The sequence below is a fragment of the Gouania willdenowi genome, unplaced genomic scaffold (assembly GCF_900634775.1).
Source record: "Gouania willdenowi unplaced genomic scaffold, fGouWil2.1 scaffold_419_arrow_ctg1, whole genome shotgun sequence".
Classification (NCBI taxonomy): Eukaryota; Metazoa; Chordata; class Actinopteri; order Blenniiformes; family Gobiesocidae; genus Gouania; species Gouania willdenowi.
The window spans coordinates 102,488-114,987 of NW_021145179.1; positions in this window are offsets into that span (position 1 = coordinate 102,488).

The following is a 12,500-nucleotide window of genomic DNA, read 5'->3' on the forward strand; positions in this document are numbered from 1 at the left end:
TTTACATGAACACAATGTTACATAAAGATTATTTTTAGTGAATGTATTTAAAGGGCCACAAAAAGTAACTTGAAGTTTGATAACACATGATCATGTGATCAACACATGCTAATTTCTCATTTCTTGCCACACATAAAACATGCATATTTAACCTGCACATTGGTGGTTAAATGAATCTGTCCCCACACAATTAAAATCTCTATTTTCTTCCAGAATAGTGTTTTTGTTGGTTTAGTTATTTACCAGGGATTTAAAACTTAAGGTTAGCCACAGGTGCAGGAAAGTTAATGGTCTGTAGATGTTGCAGGAAGTGAAGTAGGAAGGTGCTGAGTCATTGCACAATGTGATTTATTTTTAGGTTAACAAATTGTTATATCTTGATTTTTTTGTCATTAATCAATAATAGCTTCTGTTGGAAAATAACAACTCTTTATTTCAATAGATTTTTTTAAAGCTATAGGGAGCCATTGCAAAAGAGTCAAAGGGCCACATGAGGCTCCAGAGCCGCAGGTTGCAGACCACTGTCCTATACAGATGCATACAACAAACACCTTCACTGAATCCAGATTACTCTTGTATGATATTTATGTTTAATTTTTTTTTCTAGTTGATTATTATTTAATGTTTACATTGTTAGAGAGAGCACAGTTCACCAAGTCAAATTCCTCGTGTGTATAACATACATTACATGGCCAATAAAGTTGATTCTGATTCTGAGTAAGTTTGGAGACCAGAGAATATAATTCCACACCACAACAATCCCTCAGAATAGAGGGAGTTTTTCTGCTCAAAATCCAATCCCTCCAAGTACTGTGAGAGGCACCCTGTCTATGGAAGAAATTGTCATGTAAATTAACAGTAGATTACTGGCAACAGTGTCTCCAGCAATTTGTTTACCTACTGTTATTTTACTGTAAAATTAATTAATTTTCATACTGTTATAATAACAATAATGTAATGCTCTGTGTTGTGTAGTGGGAGTGAGGGTATCTCATTGCAGGGTAATAACAGGGTAAACTCATATGATATGAAATGTGATTTGTGGTTTTACAGTAAATCATATATTGCAAGAAAATTACAGATTCATTGGCAATATCCGACCTCAAAGACAAACAAATTAACTGAACAATGTCAAGTGCAGAATTTCTCATTTTATTTACTGAGTTAGTGTTAGTTTCACAAAATTTTACACAGATGAAACACAAGACAGAAAGTGCACAAAGTCAAAGTTTTAATTTTAAATAAATAAATAAACAATCCAGTTCTCCCTAAGCCCTTTATTTTAACCCCCTCACTCAGTTGTACCACTGCCCTCTCTTTTCACATCTTTCCCCTAATAAAGTTTAGCTCACCTTCCACTAAGACAAATGTATTGATTTATTTTTCACAAATAAAAAAAACAAAAACAAAACAAAATCATGCATTGTTGTTGCAAAAAAGATTCAATATATGTCAAGACATAACCTAAAACAACAAATGTCAACCAGGAAAAAAGGTTATCATATCAATAAACATGTCATGGTGGAAGGAAAGCGATTATTGCCATTTTTTGTCGCACCCTATTGTGGAGTTATAAAATGCATGGAACCCACTATACAGTTATTTTATTCTTTACAATTACATTACCAAAATAAAATAAATCAGGCTTTATTGTCATTTTTGCTGCACATACACCTGCAAGATATACATCAAGATGAGAAAGCATTTCTACAGGATCTATTTCAGAACATATTTCTTGAGGATTGTTTGTGTGGAGTATTTTTTTTTTTAATTCTATGTAAAGTTTTAATGATATAAACCACTTTGAATTATATTCTACGTTTGATTTTATTTACACTTGTGCAATTATAGAAAAGAAAAAGTCTTCGGGGTCGTCAGAATTATTATTATTATTATTATATTATTAATAATAAAATAATAACAAAAAAATGTTTTAATAAAAAACTTCAAGTAAAAAAAAAGGGTTCAAATGCAAATTTTTAGGTTTCAAAAATATGCAAATGGTTTTGTAAAAGTCCAATTAAGTTACATTGTTTTTGTATCTGCCTTGTGTTTTGTATTTTATTAAAACTGATGAAGAGGGTTTCTATTGTGTGCAGTTTTTTTTTATTTATTCATGATCTAACATCTCCTCCTGTACAGCAGACATCAGCAATTACACACTATATTAATATTTTGGAGCCTCAAAAACTCTCAGTGAAGTTGACATCAATCAGTTGTTTGAGAGGAACAGTTTGTGAAACGTTGACAGATGTGTTCAGTTTAATTACCTCCTCAGTCCAAAGGCGATGATCTGCTCAGGAAACACTGATCACTCTAATGCAGTGGTTCTCAACCTTTTCAGCCAGAGACCGAGGATCGACCCCCACTGTACCTGAAGGTGGTTGAACACAGACATGAACATTAAAGAACAGTCATGTGGAGACAAGGTCATCTATAAGGGGGGGATACAGGGGAGAGATTTTTGGGGCCCATCCATAAAGTCAGCAAAATGATAATGCATCAATTTTATATAGCGCTTTTTGGACACTCAAAGACACTTTACAGAATTAAGGGGTTATTCTTTCACTCCACACGTAGTGGTGGTAAACTACTATTGTAGCCATGTGTCAAACTAAAGGGCCGGGGGCCACCTCAGGTCCTTTAGAGTGACCAATTCGGCCCCTTGGGAAAAAGTAAAAATGACAGAAAATGATATCTCAGCCTCTCCAAATACACAATTTCAAAGAAACTCACTGTGTTTTGATGCTTATATCACATGATGGCAGTCATTTTTAGTTGCAAATTGTTGAAAGAACTCTCAGTTTTTCTCAAACTGTGACATTTTCATCAAAATATTTCACAGAGTTCCCTGAATGAAATTAAAAATTTGTTACAAAATCAAGGAAATTTAAAGAGAGGAATAATATCATCACCTATTGCTTGGATATTGTCAGTACCACTGTACTTTATGCTGGCCCAATAAAGACCAACTGGTCCTTATTTGGCCCCTGAATTAAAAAGAGTTAAAATTAAGATTAAGTTAAACAGACACACTCTCTGAGAATAAGTTTAATCTCAGATGTGTGTTTTTAATGTCTAAGAGTATCAAGGTTTGCATCAATTTAACTTCAAATAGTGTCTGTGCTCTCCATAGATGTTTGAATTGCATATATCAGCCATTTAAGATGGTCTTTAACCCTTAGTTTATGTGTATTCTATCATAGAGACTCACCTAGAAACAAGCCTGCAGTAGAATCAGAAAACTCATCAGCTGTTCTCTATATTTTAATAGCACCAAGGACAACAATGACACATCAGCAGCAACATCAACATCAAAGGGCTGAGAACACCCAGAAGAGGAACATCGACTAGCAGCAGACGTGGGCAGATGTTTTTCTGCTCCCTGCTTGACATTTTGCTTTTATTCGTTTTGGCCAGGGTCTCTAGTCTGTGTTTTTGTTTTTACAATATACAATATTTTCTGTAGGTTTTTTTTTTTTATTTAAAGTGCTTCCATACAGTTTCAATTTTTTATCTTATGACTATATCTATATTTTTTTTACATTTTTTATAGCGAAATATATAATAAAATTATATTTGAACTAAGTTGGAAAAGAGCTTGCTTTCTACACACACATCACAAAAAGGTATTAGAAGTATATTTATTCAGAATCAATAGAAATTCATTGACCATTGTCAATGCGTATCACCAGATATTTTATTATTTAGTTTTTTAGTTTTTTTATTTGAAAAAAAAAAAAATATATATATATATATAAATCTCTGAAGAAGAAAACTGGGTTATCAGAAATAATTCAGGAGAAAGTTTACAAGGTGTACAGTAACCAGGTTATGAAAGTGGACAATATCACTTTCCATTGGATATACTGTAGCTGCTGACAAATTATTTTGGCACAAAACTATCAGTAAATGTAAAAGTCCGACCTTCTTTTAAAAGAACAAATGTAACAACCTTTACATTACTGACCCTTCCTTACATATGAGTATATAAGTTACACGTGAAGTGCAAAAGTGCTGAGTCTCACAAAAATATGGTCCAGAAGAGACAGGAAGGGCTCAGATAACTAACCAGTGACACTACACACATGCAGATGTCTGAGATTTCATGATTTTTAAAGCCGATAACAAATAACATTGAGTCAAATGGATAGTATGAATATTGCTGTGTTGGATTCTGTACTGCAGTTATTTGGGATGATGGATCTAATGTCTAAACAAGAATGAAACTCCTTATGAGGCCACTTTAGTTGTTGTAAAGGATTGATTTATACTATTGCTATAGTATCGGGACTTTCACTGAAATGTTAAGTCACAAAGAACAGTCTAACACTTAGACTGTTCTGTTCAATATTATGAAGAAGTTCAAACCAAGTCTTTACTCAGGTTAATACTTGTGATGTTCTGTTTTATGGTGCTAATATTTTTACTTTTATTATTATTCACTCTCAATCATATATTTTAGTTCCTAACTATTAATGGTCAATTGCAGCTTGTTTTTCAATTTCTTGCCATATTTTTGTGGGAATGTTGCAGTGCTCGGTCCCTTACTGATCTAACTGCTAGATTCTATTCATGTTCTAAATTGTGTTGTTTTTTTTAATTTGTTTGAATTTCACTGTCACTAGTTTCCTTCAATGCCAGGGGGTTAAGACAACTGTGTTAACGTAAAGCCTTTTTTTATTTGCCAAAACATTTAAAGCCGATTTCGTTTTTTTTTCAAGAGAGTCACTCTACAGTTGCAGATGTAAACTTCTGGAAATCCCAATGGGACAATGATGGCTGGTTTTCTCATGGCTCACAGGATGTTTTCAGTGTACCAATATGGCTTCACTGCTGTATAATAGAGATCAGTGTTTCAGACCATAGACAAGCACAAGCACTGCTCGGGATGCTAGTTAGCTTGGTCGGCTAACAGCTGCAAAGGAACACATACCACAGCAGAGTAATGAATGCCACCCACACAGACCCGCACACATAAGAAGTAACACTGACTAAGTTGATGTCCACGCTCCATAAAGAGGTTTCTGCTGCTGTCCCAGGACGTAGAACCAACACAACCAGCAGCCAGCATAGCGTGTGAGCCTCTTTCTTTGTTTTTAAATAAAATAATGACAACTGCATTAACAAAATATGAAATGAATGAAAACATAATACAGTACATAGGAAACATTGGCAATAAAGAACTAAAACACTTATTAAAGGTCACTCAAAAGACAAATTTTAACAGCAGGTTTAAAGTGGACGAATTTGACAATGTTTTTATTTTATTTATTTATTTTTACTCATTTGGAAAATGTGAAATACATGGCTTAGTTTTGAATATCTACATTTGTGAATACATTTTTTTTGACAAAAGCATTTTTTTTTTCTATTTTTTATTAAAAAAAAAACAAACGTTTATTTCATCAGACATATAGTTTTTCCACCAAAGAAGCAATGAATATGAAGATTTTTAGAGAGTAGTATTCACAAAACTTATACACAATCTTTAAAACATTCCAAATGAATTTGGCTCCATTTGTACATGAAAACACAATTTTGATATAGATTTAATAAACCAAGTTTGGTACATCTTTGGTTTTGTTTTAATTTCATATGCTAATGAACTTGTTATTTGAAATCACTTCAGTCGTCATGGTATTTTTATTCACTGGAACGTTAAACCAAGCAAAAATGCCAAATGACAGAAAAATACACAAAAGCACAACAAATTTAATTACAAAAACACAAAAAAACACCTAAAATGAGAGGAAAATGTACAAAAGTTTTATAAATACACTTCTTTTGTGTGTTTTTTTTTTGTATTTGTTTTTTGGAAACATTTTTGTTTATCTGTAAAACTTTTGTACATTATTTAGGTGTTTTTGTTGTTATTTTGTGTTTTTGTAATTAAATTTGTTGTCCTTTTGTGTATTTTAGCTTGGTTTAACGTTCCAGTGAATAAAAATACCGTCTGAAGTGATTTATTATTAAATATGAGGACGACACCACTGTGGTTGGACTCATCTGACGCGAGGATGAGACAGCGTACAGGGCCGAGGTAGAGGAACTATCACGCTGGTGCTAGCAAACAACCTGACCCTGACATCCCGACTTCAGGAGATCAGACAGGACCACACCCCCTCCTCATAAATCGAGAACAGCTGGAGACTGTCACCACCTTCAGGTCATCTCCGCTGGACCACTCCTGGACTGTCAACATCGGGGCCCTGGTCAAGAAGGCTCAGCAGCGGCTACACTTCCTGCATGTCCTCAGGAAGAACCACCTGGACACGAAGCTGCTGCTGGCCTTTTATCACTCCTCTGTGGAGAGCGTGCTGACATACTGTCTGGTGTGTGGTACACAGGCTCAACAGCCAAGGACAGGAAGGTGTGCAGAGGGTCATTAACACTGCCCAAAAGATTAATCGGCTGCCCTCTGCCCAGCCTGGAAAACATCGCCCAATCCTGCTGCCTCAGGAGAACCAAGGCCATCACAGGAGACCCCTTACACCTGCCCACCCCCTGTTCGACCTGGTGCCCTCTGGAAGACGCTACAGGTCAACAATTCTCACAAGCAGACTGACAGTCAGCTTCTTCCCCTGGGCCATATGGACTGCAAACACCCATGGATACGCACACACACACACTCACTCACGAACAATCTCCCATAACCCCCCCCATTTAGCACTAAACACTGTTTTTGCTCCTGTCTCTTAATTTATGCTCTGTGGTGTACTGTAGCTCTATGCGAGCACCCCTCAAATTTTGCTGTACCATCGAGTACAATGGACAATAAAGACTATTCTATTCTATTCTATTTCAAGAAACAATTTTAGTAGCATATGAAATTAAAACAAAACAAAAGATTCACCAAAACTGGATTTATAAAATCTATATCAAAATTGTGTTTTATACTTAGGAACATTAATGAAAACTGTTGAACAAGAAATGGCCAACTTCAGAAATGGTTTAATAAAAATAAATTGTCATTAAACTTAAGCAAAACAAATGTATGTTGTTTACGAATCAAAATGCCCTGATAGTGTTAATTTAACTTAAATGGAATAACTATGAGAGAGTGTCAGAATTTAGGTTTTTAGGAGTTCTCATTGAAAATTTAAGTGGAAGTCCGCACATAGCTTACGTAAGAAATAAAATTTGTAAAACATTGCCGTTTTGAGTAAAGTTTATGTTGAAATACAAGGCAATGAGAATTCTATATTGCTCCTTTATTTTGCCATATTTAATGTATTGTTTGGAGATATGGGGTAATTCTTATATTACTAATTCAACGCCCTTGTTTCTTTTGCAAAAAAGGGCTATAAGAATAATTAATGGAGTTGCCTCCAAGAGAGGCATACCACAGGACTGTTTCTGAGGTCAGGACTACTCAAACTGAAGGACTTGGTTTCTTTACAAAACTTTATTAATTGTTCATAAAGCAAACACTGTCTGTTACCGCATGGACTTCAAACCTTTTTACTGTAAACAATGAGACAAGCAGAAGAAATAATGAATTAAAACAACCTATAGCAAAATCATTTATAATAATTGAGAAATAAAATATAAAAAAAATCATAAAAAAAGAGAAAATTGTTAAAATCAAAAGTTGATTACATCTGTTCTGGGCTATTGTTATCTTTTTGGCATCGGTGAGGCCATCTAATTTGTAACGTTTTTGTTAAGCACATGGGGTAGGAGATTTTTTTTCTTTCATCCTACTCCTGTTCTCTTTTAATGGAATGTATTATTGTTGTGTTTGCTGGATTGTTGTACCAATTTTATGTTGCATTACCATGAAAAATAAATAAATAAAATGAAATGAAATGTACAAATTGGGCCTAATTCATTTGGAATGTTTTAAAGATTGTTGTATAAGTTCTGTGAGTACTACGCTCTAAAAATCTTCATATTCATGCTTCTTGGTTTTATTAAAAAAAATACTTTTTGCCAAACAAATTGTATTCACAAATGTAGATATTCAAAACTAAGCCATACATTTCACATTGTCCAAATGAGTAAAATAAATAAATAAATATTTATATTTATAAGAAATATGAGTTAGATTGAAATTAACTACAAGACTTCACAGAGAGATATTGCCTGTCTATTTAAAACAGGTCTATGTTATCCCACTATCGCACTAGGTTTCATGGTTTTAGACCAACCTGAAAAGTTCACAAGTTCAATATGACTAAAGCAGTAAACCAAACTAAAATCACATTCCAATATATATCTAAATTCAAAATAAAATGTTGATTTAGAAGTAGGGATCTAACAATTAATCGTAAGGCAGTTAAAAATCGATTCATAGGTATCAAGGTTCACATCAATACTGTGAAAAATGAATCACAGTACTTTTTTTAACCAGCAGAGGGCGAGTGTTGGCGGCGGGCGAATCTGCTAATACTTTCTTTGTGGCCGCCTTCTACTCTTAAACATATTCATAAATGATTACTTACCCCTTTAGCACCAAAAGAATTTCTGTAATATTACACGAATATCTCTATAAAAGTCACGTTTTACTATTAGCTCTGTCTGCTAGCATAGCTTCTCTTCTTCACTGCAAGATATCTGCATGCCAACCGACCACTGAGTTACCATCGCCCTCTGCTGGTTCAAACAAATATCTGCCCTAAATACAGTAAAATGACTGTTTTTTTTTTTTTTTTTGTAAGTCCAATTGTTAAGGCACAAAATACATTTTCAGTTGCACTTTTAAAAAGAAAAAGAACTATTATGCAGTTTTGTATTGTTTACTACAGAACCAGAATTTAAAAAAATAAGCTTCTTCTTCATTTGTATTATCCTTTATTTATTTCATTCTAGATTTACTTGTAGTTAAATTGCATTGTTTTGAATAGTTATCAAGGGATTCTTTTGACAATCAAAAATTGTAGAGTATTTTCCCAAAAAAAATAAAGGAATATTTGTCAGTCATTTATATACAGTCTCATTTTGTAGAATAAATCGTGAGAGAATCGTATCGGGAACCCAGTATCGTGAATCGAATCGTATCGGGAGTTGGGTGAATCGTTACATCCCTATTTAGAAGTGTTGTAAATCCGTGCATGAGGTTTGTTATCACAGCGGGTTAAGGGCAAGTAGTACTAATGCTAATGCTAGCTGCGAGATATCAGTGATTCTATATAGCTTACGGTGTTAATGCAAACACGCCACGTGAAAAACAAGTATTGTTCTGAAGAAATTATACAAATAAACAATTCAAAATCATTTAAAAACTGCACTAACCATTTATTTCAGTGCCGTTTGACTCGGTTTGGATGGATTTAGTCGTCGAACACCTTCAGGACGTAGTCATCAGTGACTGTTCTCTTCTTCTTCGGTGGTGGTTTTTAATGTCTATGGCACCATAGACATTATAACACGTATATAATGTCAACCTGTTTTTATTGTGTTTCTAAAAGAACTAATATCTCTGAAGAACTCTTTAAAAACTATATAACTCCAAGAAGGCTGTATGGCTTTATAATAATCTAATAGCTATGCCTTTTGACCCCATTGCACCTTAATGTTGTTGGGCTTATATAATTGTTACAAATTGTAATGTTCTTTTTTTTCTGCTCAGTTCATTTTTTTTTTCACGCTCTTTGTGCAACTGCTCTTTTAAAAATGTAAACCTGTAAGTAATAATAATAATAATAATAATAATAATAATAATAATAATAATAATAATAATAATAATAATAATAATAATAATAATAATAATAATAAATAAATAAATAATAATAAAGCTCTTCTAATTAGCAACCACAGCTTCACTGGGCAAGAGGCATCTAGTTCAACAGGTTAGCTCCATGTATTTATAATCGTCAATAAAGACAATATTCTCAAAAAAAACCCCAAAAAAAACAAAAAAAACAAAAAACACGTATATAATGTCTATGGTTGGCATCACTTTGATGGAGCATTACCGCCACTCACTTATTATTATTTATTATTATTTATTTATTATTTATTTATTATTTATTATTATTTATTTATTTATTATTTACTTTTTATTTATTCATTGTTTATTTATGATTAATTATTTAGTTATTTATTTATTATTTAATTATTTAGTTATTTATTATTTATTTTTACTCATTTATAAAACGTGAAATACATGGCTTAATTTTTGAATATCTACATTTGTGAATACATTTTTTTGACTAAAAGTGTTTTGTTTTTGTTTTGTTTTTTAATGAAAAAAAAAAACAACTTTTATTTCATCAGACATATAATTTTTCCACCAAAGAAGCATGAATATGAAGATTTTTAGAGAGTAGTACTCACAGAACTTATACACAATCTTTAAAACATTCCAAATGATTTAGGTCCCATTTGTACATAAAACACAATTTTGATATAGATTTAATAAACCAAGTTTGGTATATCTTTTGTTTTGTTTTAATTTCATATGCTAATAAACTTGTTTCTTGAAATCACTTCAGACATCATGGTATTTTTATTCACTGGAACGTTAAACCAAGCTAAAATACACAAAAGGACAACAAATTTAATTACAAAAACACAAAAAAAACAACACCTAAAATGAGAAGAAAATGTACAAATTTTTACAGATACACAACAATGTTTCCAAAAACCAATACAAAAAAAATAAAAAACACAATAGAAAATATTTTGCTGATTTTTAAAATCCCATTTTACCACGTTTTCTCCCATTTTTTGTAAATTTTAACAAATTTTGTCTGTGATTAAAACAAGGAATTCGGCTACATCTTTAAGATGAATATATACTATGACACAAATAATAACACTAGTAATTTTTCTAGGACACTGATGTCATGTTTTTGCTTAGACCGTGGCTCAGGTGGTAGTGGGTCGTCTTCTGATTGAGAGGTTGGGGGTTCGATCCCAGTACCTGACTATGTGTCGAAGTGTCCTTGGGCAAAACACTGAACCCTAAATTGCTCCTAGTGGTCGACTAGCGCCTTGCATGGCAGTCCTGTCCCACTGGTGTGGGAATGTGAGAGTGTTTGGGTGAATGAGCTGATATGTAAAGCGCTTTTGAGACTGCTTCAGTGTGGTGATAAAGCTCTATATAAAATCAAGTCCATTTAGTCCATTTAGAAAGCCAACCCTCCTATATCTGACCATAAAGAAAACAGATAAACTCTTTTGCAGACACTTCTTTGTCTCTGTAAAACATGTTCCCTCAGGATCCTGAATAAATCCACACAAAGACATATTATTGTCATCCACTCATTTTTATTTCATCACACATATAATTTTTCCACCTAAGAAGCATGAATATGAAGATTTTTAGAGAGTAGTACTCTTTAAAAAAGTGTAAAACAGTTTAAATAACACATCACATTTTAAATACTGAATATTTGATTTGATAAAAGGGATATGAGGATTATATACATTATATATTTACACTACAAGTGTTCACAGGTTGAGCATTCTCTGAGCTGGAGGATCGTCTGTAACTTGGCCTAAAAACAGAGTCAAGGTTTTGTTGGGGTTAAACATTCTGTTCCTCAGCTTCAGTAACAGTTTGTCTCTGCAGAGGGAAGCCATCAGCCACACATCCAGATAAGTCAGAAATAGGGCTGTAGAGGAATAGGTTTCCAACAATGTCAGAGACATGAGCTGCATTAGGATCAGTGGAAGCAAAGCTGAGCTGGTTTGGAGAGCAAATGCTTTCAGTGACCTCAGGAGGTTGGCTCATGCTGCCAGGCAAGATGTGTTGTTGATCCCACAGATGGCCTCCTTCCTCCCCGGTGTGGGTACCACCACAACCTGGTTCAGAGATGGGAGGTCCATACATTGAAAATACAGGCCGTGGTCGCCTGCAGGATGGCCAGTCCATTGTAAAATCAGTGCAGGCCTGGGCGTAAAGGTACGGATGGTGACGCATCTGACTCGCATTCCTTAGGAAATTGAGAACGATGACAGTCCTCATCGAAGCTGAAAGACACAAGATACAGAGAGTTCATTATTATCACTAAACTTCTAAACCTTTTTTCTTTTGTCGTTACCCCATTTTTATTTTACCCAAGAAACATTTATTTTTTCTCTAAAATTAGTTTTTGATCATGTTTGTTATACTGTGTTACATTTACAAGTACACAGTATCCAGGATTAGTGCAGAAAGTGACAAGAAGCACCAACTCAGATATTTCTATATTTCATTTTATTTTAACTAGATTTATATTTGAGAAAGTGAAAGTATAGAATACTGTTGTTGGAGATTGTGTGGTGATTTATTTTGAAAAAACAATTGTAAATTCAAAAATATAAAAAAATATCAGTTTAATCAGTATTTTTTTTTTTAGTTTAATTTCATTATTTACTATTTAGGAGTCACTAAAAATAAAAAATATATAACAAATTACCCCATTTTAAGTAAAACACTGATATTTCTATTGATAAGACTATCACAGGTCACATGTATAAAAAGCTAAACAACAAAAAAGACAAAACGTAAATTGTTGCTGAGGAAGTAGGCTACCTAGAAAGAAAATCTAATAGTGCCTTTAAAAGTT